Source organism: Peromyscus leucopus, chromosome 11 (genome assembly GCF_004664715.2).
Source record: "Peromyscus leucopus breed LL Stock chromosome 11, UCI_PerLeu_2.1, whole genome shotgun sequence".
Lineage (NCBI taxonomy): Eukaryota > Metazoa > Chordata > Mammalia > Rodentia > Cricetidae > Peromyscus > Peromyscus leucopus.
The window spans coordinates 22,004,147-22,017,226 of record NC_051072.1 but is presented as its reverse complement, the minus strand read 5'-3'; the positions used below and the strand labels follow the sequence as shown (position 1 = coordinate 22,017,226).

Below are 13,080 nucleotides of genomic sequence, written 5' to 3'. Positions count from 1 at the left end.
GAATACCACCAGGACAGGGCTATCTAAAGACACACTCTGAAGTGTGTTAACTATACAAAAAAGAGACACTGTACAGTTTAAAAACAGATCTTACACAGCCTTACATTTCGATTTTTTTTTCTTTAAAAGGATTGAGTTGTGTACATGGTGGGTTAAATGCTTTATAGACAAAAACAAAACAAAACAAACAAAAAACCTCCAAAACCCAATGCGTTAGAACCAACTTATTCATCATCATCTTGTTCTTCATCTTTGTCTTCCTCTTCATCCTCCTCCTCCTCATCTTCCTCCTTTTCCTTGCTCTTTTCAGCCTTTTTCGCCAAATCAGGTTTTCCTTTAGCTCTGTAGGCAGTGATACCCTTTCCGTACTTTTTCTTCAGCTCGGCAGCCTTCTCCTCACAGGGCTGCCTGTTGTCCACAGCGGTGTTGTTCCACATCTCCCCCAGCTTATTCGCCACATCCCCGATGGACAAGCCGGGGTGCTCTCCTTTGATTTTGGGGCGATACTCAGAACAGAACAAGAAGAAGGCCGAAGGAGGCCTCTTGTGTGCCTTGGGGTCCTTGAACTTCCTTTTGGTCTCCCCTTTGGGGGGGAATGTAGGTTTTCATTTCTCTTTCATAACGAGCCTTGTCAGCCTTTGCCGTGTCTTCAGATTCCCCTTTTCTTTAGCAGACATGGTCTTCCACCTTTCTGAGCACTTCTTCGAGAACTCTGAGAAGTTGACAGAAGCATCCAGGTGCTTCTTCCTGTGTTCTTCCCGGTAAGTTTGCACAAAGAATGCATATGAGGACATTTTGCCTCCTGGCTTCTTAGGATCTCTTTTGTCCATGTTTACTTGATTTTCCTCCACAAGGCACAGAGTTCCCCAGTGTCCATCTGGCTCTTGCTTGCCCCAACACTGCCTCTAAAGAGCAAAATGTACTGCAATTTAAGTTTTTTTTTTTCAATTTAATACTTTTTTAGAATTTCATACATGAATACTCTGTTTACATAATTTCTGCTTCTCATTTTCTCCCCTCTAACTAACTCTTCCTGTGTCCTCTCCACTTGCTGTCATATATTAACTTCTTTAATTATTAATGGTGTGTGTGTGTGTGTGTGTGTGTGTGTGTGTGTGTGTGTGTGTGTTTAGGGTTGATCACTGAGGATTAGATAACTCATCAGGGAGACAAACTCATGGTAGATTATTCAACATCTTAATACTTTACATTAAAAGTTAAATTCCAACACATGAGCTCTTGGGAGACACTCAGACTCTATCTGAAACCTAGAGGTACAACATAATGGGGGAACCTGGGGTCCCATCTCGGTTCTGCCACTGATGTCAGCCTGCTTTGTCTCAGCTTCCTCCGCAAGGTAAGGGGGAAGCAAATACGTTGTAGGGCTACTCACAGGAAGAATGAGATGACATCTGACAATAAAGTCCTTAGACTCCTGTTGATCACTCTAGAGGTGATGGGACCTCCGAGAATGGTGGTGATAAATGAGGCGAACTAAAGTCTCGTGCAGCAGCCAGTTTTATTCAGAGCATCGGACAATTTATACTCTGAGGTTGTACAGGAGTACAAGTGTCCAATCACAAGGACACGCCACCCATGGTGGGCAAGGCACAGAGAGCAAACCCATGTGTTTCTGTAGAGGTATATAAATAAATAACAATAGCCAGTTGTAATGACTAATCTGAAGAAAACTCACTCCTATCCACTACACCTGGAAGGGTCATGAGGGCTTAATCCAAGAACAATTCTGTGTGGTGTTTGTTTGTTTGTTTTTTAAGAAACTGAGGTCACAAGACTCATGTCTTGGTTTCTTGGAGTTTTCTCACAAGCATTCAGAAATCTCACACAACTCCATTCCTGGACCACATACCAATAGACTCCAGAGTGAGTGCTTTCCAGAAGGTAAGACAGGCAGCATTGTCTCAGTGTGAGGCTTCATTATCTCTAGAATGGCTTGAGATAGGGGAAAGGGCCGGGCCAGGTCAAGGAGGACACTTGACTCTGGTCAAGGAGGAACTAAATGGATGCTGTGGAAAGCCTGGGAGGACTCTACGCAGGGAAGTGAACGGCTTTGATTCACGCAGCTGTGTGCGGGATACCCTGCAGGAGACAAGAATGAGGAGGTGGGGCAGGCATGAGGTTGCTTTGAGACACAGAAGAGATAGACAGGGTCCTGCACTAGAGAGGCAGCGATGAAGGGCGTTCACTGGGACATGACTTGGGATGTGTGTTGAAACTGATGTGCTGTTGTACAGTGATGGGGCTCTAAGACAGAAAGGAGGGTGGCTCCAGGCCCAGAGCAGTGGCGCCTTGACTGACTGAGACTTGACTGACTGACTTGACTGACTGACTTGACTGACTGACTTGACTGACTGACTTGACTGAGATTTGACTGACTGACTTGACTGACTGAGACTTGACTGACTTGACTGACTGAGATTGACTGAATGAGACTTGACTGACTGACTTGACTGAGAGGCTGGGAACACACTGAGGCAGATGGATATATCACTCTCTTCTGACCACATTAACTGTATTACCGTCTTTGCTCTGTGTTCTTATTCTGGTCACCTTGGTTTAGACTTTGTCTCAAGGTCAAGGTCAGACTCCTGTGACATCAGAAGCCTCCCAGAGCTGCTCAGTTGCTGTGCAACTGGGCTTCCCTCCGCTCTTCTCTCGACAAGCTTTCCTTTATTCCTTCTCAAATCCTCCCACATGCTGCCCTTGCCTCCTTCGTCTAACTGGCGCATCTTTCAGGGCCACGTATTGTCTCCTTTACAAAAGCTCCTTCTCTCTGAGTTGTTTGTTTTTTTATTTCCTTGTTATTACATACCAAAGCTCTCCCTCCCTCTCCTCTTCCCAGTCTGCCCCCCATTCCCCCCCATCCAGTTCTCCTCCACTGTTTGTCTTCAGAGACAGGTGGGCATCCCATCATCCCATGGATATCAGCCAGCCATGGCATATCAAGCTATAGGGAGACCAGGCACCCCCTCCTCCACCAAGGTTGGATGAGGCAATCCGGCAGGAGGAATCGGTCTCAAAAGTAGGCAACAGAGTCGGAGACATCCCTGCTCTCACTGCTAGGAGTCCTCCCCGCACCCCCAACACAAAGACCAAGTTGCAGTACTCTAACATATATGCAGAGGGCCTAGGTCACAAACTGTATGTATCACCCGTTGGTCTTTAGTATATTATGAGTTTTATTTTCAAGTTTTTATTTACTTTCTTTCACTAATATGATCTCAAAAATGAGCATCCAGCATGGGGGTTATATGTTTGGGAAATTTGGGAGGAAGACTAGGGATTAGAAGGGCCCCTGAGGGGAGAGAAGGCTGTAGAGAATAACTCTATCCGCTTCACGGGAGCTTGGAGATGCCTGACACACTATCCCGTTTATGCTAAATTCCAACCAGAGTGCCAGGCCTGTTTCCAAGAGATGAAAATTGTCTGGACTTCTCTCCACAGAATGCCTGGAGGCTGTTCCTCTGGTCCAGGAACTGTGAGGAGGAGGCAGCTGAGCGGGCAGCTCTGGGAGAGTGGAGCATCTGTCCTTGTTTTCCTTCAGGCCTTGCTCGGCTTTTAGTCAGTTTCTCAGACTGAGAAGAAATCCAGTCTTTGTAGAGTGCGCCCAGGGCCAGCTCTCTGGGTTTGTAGGAGCTACAAGCTGCTGTTTTTAACATAGTGGCTAGTGGCTGCTCCTACCTCCTGGTAAACTGATAGTCAGAATCCATAGGGAGTTGGCCCAAGGCCCACTGTGAATAACAAAATCCATGGATCCTCAAGGCTCTCACATAAAATGGCATATTAATCACATACAACCTGTACAGTTCACATATACTTCAAGTCACCTTTCAGTTACTTATACTATGTCTAACATAATAGAAATAATATACAAATAACTATACAGCATTGCTTAAGAGAAAATCCAAAGTCTGTTCACATCCTGTATAGAGGTGTTTCCTCCCAAATATTTTTGATCACTGTTAGCTAAATATCCAGATTCAAACCCATTCCTATAGAGAGATGATGTGGTTTCTGTCTTAGTGAGTAATTGAGGACCTCTTCTTCATGGACCTCTAAGTATCTAAAACAGTCTCTTAGGTCTCATCTGAATCAAACTAAGGGTTAAGAAAAGCCATGATTAGATGTGGCTGACAATATTAACCTAGTTGACACAAAGCAAATTCCAGGTGGCCCTCCTTTCACGAATTCTCTTTCCTTTCCCTCTCTTCTCTCTCTCGTTTCTCTTCTCAGAATGTTGGTTCACAGGTACATGGTTGGAGGTGGAGCTGGTGATGTTGCTGGGTGTGGATCTGGGGTCATGGTTTTCTGGAGGCTTTGGAAGTAGTGGCAGCTACAGGGAGGGAAATTCTAGACAACTAGGGCAGCAGGAAGACTCTAGTCTCCCATCCCCATGGATGATGACAATCTGCTTTACTCAGCCCACAGATTCAAGGGTTAATATCTTGAAAACACATCCCCTGCCTCCCTACACACATACACACACCAGACTTTCTCAATCGCTCTTTTGGTGGCTTGAATAATGTCCTAAAAAGTTCCCTGGAACCTTTGAATGTTGTCTTATATGGCAAGAAACTTTGCACACGTCACCAACCTCAGGATTTCAAGATAGAAAGATTGTCCTGGATGGACCCAATTATGACCCTAAATGTCCTCTGGGGGGGGGGCGGAGCAAACTTTAGCACAGAATAGGAGACAATGGGACCATAGAAGCACAATGAACATGATTAGCCCCAAGCTGTAGACTCTTTCTAGCCCTAGTCACCCTTAGTTTAATTTTCATTTTCCTAATGACTGAGGTTGCCTGTTGCCAGGTATGGATTACATCATTTGAAATTATTGGTCAGGGTGGTCCCTTGGACCCCTCCCCCTAAACATTATAGGCTACTGAACATTACATATCTTTTGATTGCCCTCCAGGGCACGATAGTAATACCTTACTGCTGAAAACACATTTGTGCCAAAGAACAAGAAATCAAGCTGGTATCGATCTGGAAGCTTCATTTCTATTGGTTAGATTTCACAATGTTGGAAGGAGCTATATATGCTATGGGGTGTGGGTATGGAGGAATGATCATCAGTCTTACCCAGCTTTGAACTCTGAGTTGCAATCATGACTGGCCTGGTAAAATATGTCCACTCATGCAAGAGTAGCATGAATGTCATGGGAGTACCCAAGCACTTTCTGATTGGATTTAATGTTCAGCTCCACAAGATGGAACTCACTCTTGGTACCATTAATGAGGCTAAGAACCTATAGACAGGTATGCCATAGATCCTAGGGGAGAACCTACTATTATTCTGTAAAATGGGCACAGTATTAAACCAACTCCCAAAGATTTCTCTTTATACCTACAGATTAGTGCATCTCTCAAACCTCGCCAGAGAAGCTGCTTTTTGCAGCACATAGTGATTAACACAGAGACCCCCAACTGCTTAATGTGCAGAGGATAAGCGAATCCTCAGTCCTAAATGGAACATCTATATCATACCCTCTCCTCCCAAGGTTCAGGGATCATTGTGGAGAAGATAGGCGGAAAAACTGAGAGGCAGAGAAAGAGATTGTGGTAACTGTTTTCCAGGTACCACAGGGCAGCTGCACATACGAATTTAGAGGGCTATGACTACATGTAGAAGATCTGCACAAGATCAAATCAGATAAAATCCCAGCATGGAGTGGGGATATAGGCATGAAGTCCCACCCTCAACTGAGGAGCTATTGACTCTTCATGGCTGGTGGGAAAGAGAAACTTTTCTCCAGGGGTATGGCTTCTGAGAGGCTGCCCATGTTCCAGGATAGATCCTCTATGTTAGCAGCACTAAGTAGACTCAGTGAGCTTACAGAAAACAAATACATGAAACTCAGAGTGAATCGTGGGGGAGGTCAGAGGAGGATTTGGAGAAAAGGGAGTGGACTCAACCGAAATACATTACATGCCTGTATGAAATGCACAGAGAATGAAACAATAAGCAAAAAAGAAAACTTGTCTAAAAAACTAAGGCGTAGAGGGATAGAGGAGAGATGGACATTGACCTCTGGCCTCCACATGCACAAGCATGCACACACACACACACACACACACACACACACACACACACACACACACACCACTTACCAAACACCAAATAAGACCTTCTTATTTATTTATTTGTTTATTTTCTCAACTTTTACTGATTCTCTGTGGATTTCCCATCATGTATCCTGATTTCACTTATCTCTCCATGCCTCACATCCACCCTCTGCCAACGCAATCTCCCTGGGGGGAGGGGGACAAAAACAAAACCCAAAATTTAAAAGAAAAACCAAAACCAAAAACAACAACAAAAAGAAGAATCTCATCATGGAAGCTGTAGTGTGGCCCACTGAGTCACACAGTTTACCCTTTTGTCCAAGACCTTCTTGAAGAATGAAATGGAACGCCTTCAGAATCCTAAAAAGAACTCTGTAACTTCAAAACAAACAGGGATAGTGATAAAAAGTGGCTAATGGACTCATGATAATCTCTCAGTCATGGGAAAGAAACTCTGGATTGAGCCACAGTGAACTTTTTCTCCCATGATGGCAAGCGGTGGGCTTCTTAGAGTAGAGATGAGTGGTGCCTAGGGATTCCTTTAGGGAAAAAGAGAGTTAGGATGTTCCCTATGCAACATGGCTTTGCGAGGAGAGGAAAATTCTGCCCTGTCTGGCTCTGAGCCTGCATTCCTTACATTCTTCTCCAAACTCATGCTATTCACTGGAAGGTACAGAGAGAAAGGAAGACAGTCCCAGACTGAATTGTTCCTGAGAGAACTTTCCAGACCAGTCTGATTCATCTGTCTGGTCTTTGGTTTTTTTTGGTACCTGAGCCCTCATGGGTCAAGGTTCCATTTAATGGTACTTACCTTTAGATAGCGTGTTGCGCTCCCACTCCCATCCCAAGGCTCTTACAGTACAAATTGCTGTGGGATGGTCTGTATGTCAAATTACTCTGATTGGTCAATAAATAAAACATTGATTGGCCAGTGGCTAGGCAGAAAGTATAGGTGGGACTAACGAAGAGGAGAAAAGAAAGAACAGGAAGGTGGAGGGAGTCACTGCCAGCCACCACCATGACAAGCAGTATGTGAAGATGCTGGTAAGCCACAAGCCATGTGGAAAGGTATAGATTTATGGAAATGGATTTATTTAAGCTATAAGAACAGTTAACAAGAAGCCTGCCATGGCCATACAGTTTGTAACCAATATAAGTCTCTGTGTTTACTTGGTTGGGTCTGAGTGACTGTGGGACTTGTGGGTGACAAAGATTTGTCCTGACTGTGAGCAAGGCAGGAAAACTCTAGCTACAACAAATAGTCTGCAAATGTTTGGTAATGGCTTGTAAAGCTCCACCAATCAATAGAGGAACTACTCAGAAGCCTACAACCTCAGGGAAGTAAGTGCCCTGAGGCCACAGCTTAACTGGTGATTTTACTGTTAGCTGTGATGAAAGATGAGCTGTGAAGATTCAGACACAGGGTGTAGTCAGACAACATTTGGAAAGCCAGGGGTTCCCAGGAAAGGCTTTCAAGAGGAAGAAAGGGTTCTTAGGGGCAATAAGGGGTTCCAGTCCTGGAGGGATATCTGGTCCTAACCCCCTTCCCCCGTTCTTTTTCCCTTGTAAGGTCCGCAGCTGACGCCTACCCCAGACAGAGGTGTACCACCCCCAAGTGCGCAGCCTCTCCCAAGTCTTAGGCCATTCCTGCTTCACAGATCTGGTCCACCCCTCCAGCTAACTGAGCAGCATGGAGAGGGAAGAAGCTTAGTCATGAAGATGCGGTCAGAAAACCACCCCCCGAGGGAAGCTACCCAGCAGGTTTCATGGATTGCCGACCCAATTGTGTGAACATGGACTGCTTTTAGGAACACAAGTCCTCTGGGAGTGAGTGACATAGTCAGAGGCCAAGGGGTGGGTCTCATTTTGTCCATGTGAAGAGAGGCCTAAAGGAGATGGGGAGGCCACGGAAAGTCACGGATTCCTTCTGGTCTGAGGCCAGTGTGGATGGGTATTTTATTGAAAACCTCAGGATGCTATAATGAAGGGGTTAGAAACAGGAATATTCAAGCTGGCTCAGCTCTCAGACAAGAACGAGAAAGCTCTTTGACTGTGTAAATATGCTGGAGTCCATATAACTTCCATTCCTGCTGTTTCTGCTTCCTTCAGTCTAGCTGGCTCACCCACTGTTGCCAAGGCTCTTCTAAATGATACACTAAATTACTCCACTCTTTAAGAACGCACGATGGGCCCACATGACTTTATCATTCATTTAGAAGCCTGGTTAAGTTTTAAAACAATCTGACTCTAATTGACCTCTACCTAAGAAGTCCTTTGGTTAGAATCTAAAAGTCACGGTAAATCCTGTCTATTTTTTTTTTAGGATACCATGGCGGGGTGGTTAATATTGATTGCCAACTTCACAGGACTGAGAATCACCTAAGAAGACAAAATTTGGGCCTGTTGGGAGGGAGTTTCTAGACTGGGTTCGGGGAGGTGGGAGCCACCATAACTGGAAGCAGTACCATTTCATGGGGTGAAGTTCCATACTGTTTTCTGACTGCGGATAGAATAAGACCAGTTGCTTCATAGTCCGCTATCACATCTTCTCCCATGAGGGACTCTCCTCTCAAACTGAGAGCCAAAGTAAGCCCTTCCTCCCTTTAGTTGTTTTGGGGTTTTGTTTAATTATTTCTTTTATTTTCTGAGATTATTATATATTACATCATTTCTCCCTTCCTTTTCTTCCTCCTAACCTCCCATATAACTCTCTCTTTGGTCTCATATGAAGTTAGAAGTCAACCTTTGGTATTGTTCTTCAGGTTCCTTCCACTTTGTTTCTTGAGACAAGGGGTCTCATTGGCCCAGAGTATAGGCTAGGCTGGCTGGTGAGCAAGTCCCAGGGATCTGTCTGTCTCCACCTCCCTAGCATGGGAATTGCAAGCATGCACCACACATCTGGCTTTTGAAAGTAGGTTCTGGGGATTGAACTCAGGTCTTCACAGCTACACAGCAAGCCCTTTACCAACTTGGCTAACTCCTTATCCTGTGATTTTTGTGTGCCTTACAAATCTAGTTATCAAAGATGAGTTGTTTGAGAAACCATGGAGAATGCTGTGTTTTTATAATGAGTTTGCCAAATACAAAGAATGCATTTGTCTTACACATCATAAAGATGCAGGAAATTCTACTTTTATAAACCATTTCCCCCCACTGCCATTGTTTTCTGATGCCTCATAACAACTACACGATGTACATGAACTGTGGATATTGTCCTTACCTTAATAAACATGTAAAGGTTCAGAAGGAACAGGACTCACCTTCCTCTACTCCAAAGTCTGAGCTTTGCCCTCCCCATACAACCACACAGCAGCCTACAGCTCCTGACCAGCATTGCCTATCAGTTCACATCAGATCCCACTCTATAATAAAATGTGAGCTGGTACGTTGGATCTGCTCATCTTCAGGCAACAGGTCACTTCCGCCAAAGGCAGCACCACCCCAAGACACATAAGGGTTCAAGACACCAGGCCTCTCATCCTCATAATCAGAACCGAGTCCCGCCTCCAGTCCTAAGCAGTAGCAGATGCTACTCAAATTAACCGAAGCACATGGGCGTTTTAGTTATGTCTTACGTCCCTGGGCATGTGAGTTAATCTGTACCTGTTCTCTAGTTCACCAAGTCCGGTTCTAGACCTCCCTCAAAATTTCAAAGAGATTTCAAAGAGAGTCGGTGAAGGGTGTATAGAAAAGAGAGAAGAGGAAAAACAAAAGACAAACTAGGAAGCAAGATTTAAGAGCTTAAATTACAGCTCTGTGAGCCAAACATGCCCTGTCGAGGAGCCAGCTGCTCTTTGAACACAAGGGCCTTTTTTTTTTTTTGGTGCTGCATTAACTTTTTTGGTTTGATAAGGTGTCATTTAAAAACCCAATGGTCCAGTGAACTCATGCTGAAAGTTAATTGAAAAGCCTCCCACACGTGCTCAGCTCCAGGATGGTGCATTTATGCGGCAATTAAGGAATGAGATGAAGAAATTCTGTGGCCGGTTTAAGTGGACACAGGCCTCCCAGCCCGGCAGAGGGTAGCTCACAGGGTTTGGGGAGGAGGAGCTGAGTGCTGCCCTCAAATGAACCCACTGCTCCTGCCCCTCCCTCAGAGCATCTTTCTTTTGTACTTAGCTGGTGTTTTGGGGACTGTGGACCCCCACGTTAACATTCAGACACCATTGTGAATGGCCCTATTTCCCAAGGACATCACAAAGCACGTAGGCTTTTTAACTTGCGTTTTAGGAACGTGTATTCATCACTTTTCTCACAAAATACCCACAGAAGAGACTCGAGGGAAGGATTTGCTTTTGATTTATAGTTTAAGAGGGAACAGTTCATCACAGTGCCCGAGGCGCAGTGGAGCTCGCTGCTGTAGGAGCATATGCCTGAAGACTCCTCCCATCTTGGCAGAGAAGGCAGCAGAAAGAAGGGAATGCTGGCATCTTTGGTTGCTTCTGCTTTCTCCTCTTTTAATCTTTCTCTCCAGATCAAGTTCCCAGCTCACGGCATGGTGCTGCACCTACCCAGGGTGGATCGGCTCTTCGTTACCGGAAGTGACCTCACAGATGGGACCCAAGCTATGCCTTACACATCTCTGAATCCAATCGGGTTGATAAGGATTAGTCAGGAGAAGTCCACTACCTGTTAGCCTAACACCCCGCCCAGTAACTTTACATCGTAACAGAGGGGTTATCAGAAAAGGAAGCAAGACAAGGCCGTGGGGGTGATGAGAGAAGGACAAACAGGAGATGGAGATGCAGATGAGAACAGAGGACTACAGGGAGGGTGGCCACAGATTTATCTCCTTGCTCTATGGTTCCTACCTTGATTTGTGTGATGAAGTCCTACCAGCCCAGTGACTCCAAAAGACTCTATCTCAGAATAATGTTTGGGGCTTCGTAAAGTAAATGCATGTGCTTACAAATCAGCCTACTATTATATCCTAGGATCATTATCAATTTGCTTACAAATGAATGTATGATGAAGCATACATGTGATTCTTCACTAGTACAATTAAACAGTGAAATTCTAAAAACAGGTCTACTAATTACGTTAAAGTAGTGATATTAGGAAATGCTACTTCGAGATATCTGCAACTACCAATTGTTAAAGAAATACCTGCTTTTTGTTGTTTTATAAAATGTTTTGTGGGATCCCGGCAAGGTGGCATACACCTTTAATCTCAGCACTTAGGAGGCAGAGGCAAGCAGATCTCTATGAGTTTGAGGACAGCCTCTTCTACATGGTGAGTTCCAGGCTATATAAAGAGATCATCTTGAAAAAAACAGCAAAGAATTAAAGTCTTATGGGCTGCTATAAGTACTGGTTTTGTGGGGTTCCCCGCCCCCCGCTTTTCTTTTTTGCCAGCAATTAGAATACAAGGAAATGGTAAAAATCCATTTGGTGTTAGTAAAATTCTGCTAATTGCCCCTTCCCCCAAGTTCAAATTTAAGTGGACCAACTCAGTGAAAAAGAGAACATTTTCCTGACACCTTATAAGGGACATAAGCAATCTAGGGGAAATTTTTGCAAGTTTCTGTAGATACTAGGCTTAGGCAGAAAGGTTTCATAGAGTTTCTTGTACACGTTTAGTAAAAATCATTATTTAAAGTTTATTAGTATATTCCCATGGCTCATGAATTCACTAAACTACAGAAGCTCTCAAAGAGGACTGAAGAATCTATGCAATGTGTAGAAGAACCACTGAAGGGGTTCTTATTGGAGTCATGTCTAACCACAATGGATGTAGACAGGTCAGCCTTTTGCCAAAAAGGCTCATCAGGTTGTGCATCTTCCATGGCTGTAGAGGAGGGGCGGAGCCAACCATTTGGAAGTGTGGAAGGCATCATTTTTTTCCTCATGTGTCCTGCTGGGATTATAGGCATGTTCTACTATGCCCGTCTTAAAAGATATTTATTATGATTGAATTCCTTATCTAATAAGTATATGTAATTATTTATTATACATAAAGAAAAATGTACATATATCAATTAACTGAAGTAGCAGGAACTTGAAATGATGTAATCAGGGTTGGTGTGTATATCTTAACTTTGTATAGCAACCCTCTTTTAAATATGCAGTGGAAGCTTTTTACCTTTAAAGCTGGCTTAAAGACCATAAAGATTAGGAAAAAAGGAGTGTAACGAAAGTTGGAGAAAGAGATATAATTGATGGGCAAAGAGGATCAAGAATTTGCCCACTTGCTTAGTGGGGAAGGGAGCAATGTTTTTAATTTGTTTCATAGAACTCCTGGTAGTCCAGTGAAGCCCATATATTATTTTAAAAAATGTTTTAAGCCTGCAGAAAGAGTTTCTTGAGAGAGTGATGAGGTTCAAAATCCTTTACATTTATTTTTCAAGGGAGCCTCCATGATATAAAATTGGGTAAAGTGATTGGCAATACCTCTTCTCTCTGCCAGCATGCACTTAGCATTTTATTTTTAAATGACAACTACCTTTTACTCAGTAACAAGAGCAGCCAAATTTAGGTTAAAAGCTTCCTTCCTTCCCTTCTTTCTTTCCTTCCTTCTTTCCTTTTCTTCTTTCCTTCCTTTCTTTCTTTCTTTCCACTAAAACCAAGGTTAGTATTATTTTATCACTTAGAAATATACCAGATGGAATTAAATATCATAAACAAATTTTAAAAGTCTAATTATAAAAGTATCTAATAAACATAAAACGTGAGAGAAATGTTTAGTTGCTCAGGGTCCTTGAATGCCAGGGGAACTGGAAATGAGTACCAGCCAGAATTTTCAAAGTCCACAGAATGTGCTCTCCAATGATATGAGCAAGCTTACTGCCCTTAGTTTTATAGGCCAGGAGTGAATGAGAAGTGTCTGGATATGGTTCTGAACTTTTAATCAAAATGGATTCTTTGATGTGATGTAGTTCCTGTCTAGTTGATTAAATCATCTGGCTTTCATTATCCCTTGAGGAAGATTCTGTAGCTAATTTAGAATTTTAGTTATCATAGTTAAACGTCCTTTAAATATTATGTATTA

The 13,080-nt window shown here is 43.6% G+C and overlaps 1 pseudogene; it reads right to left on the bottom strand.

Moving 5' to 3' along the window:
• Positions 1 to 224: 224 nt before the first annotated feature.
• LOC114710797 lies at positions 225 to 830 on the bottom strand (annotated as a pseudogene).
• Positions 831 to 13,080: the final 12,250 nt, after the last annotated feature.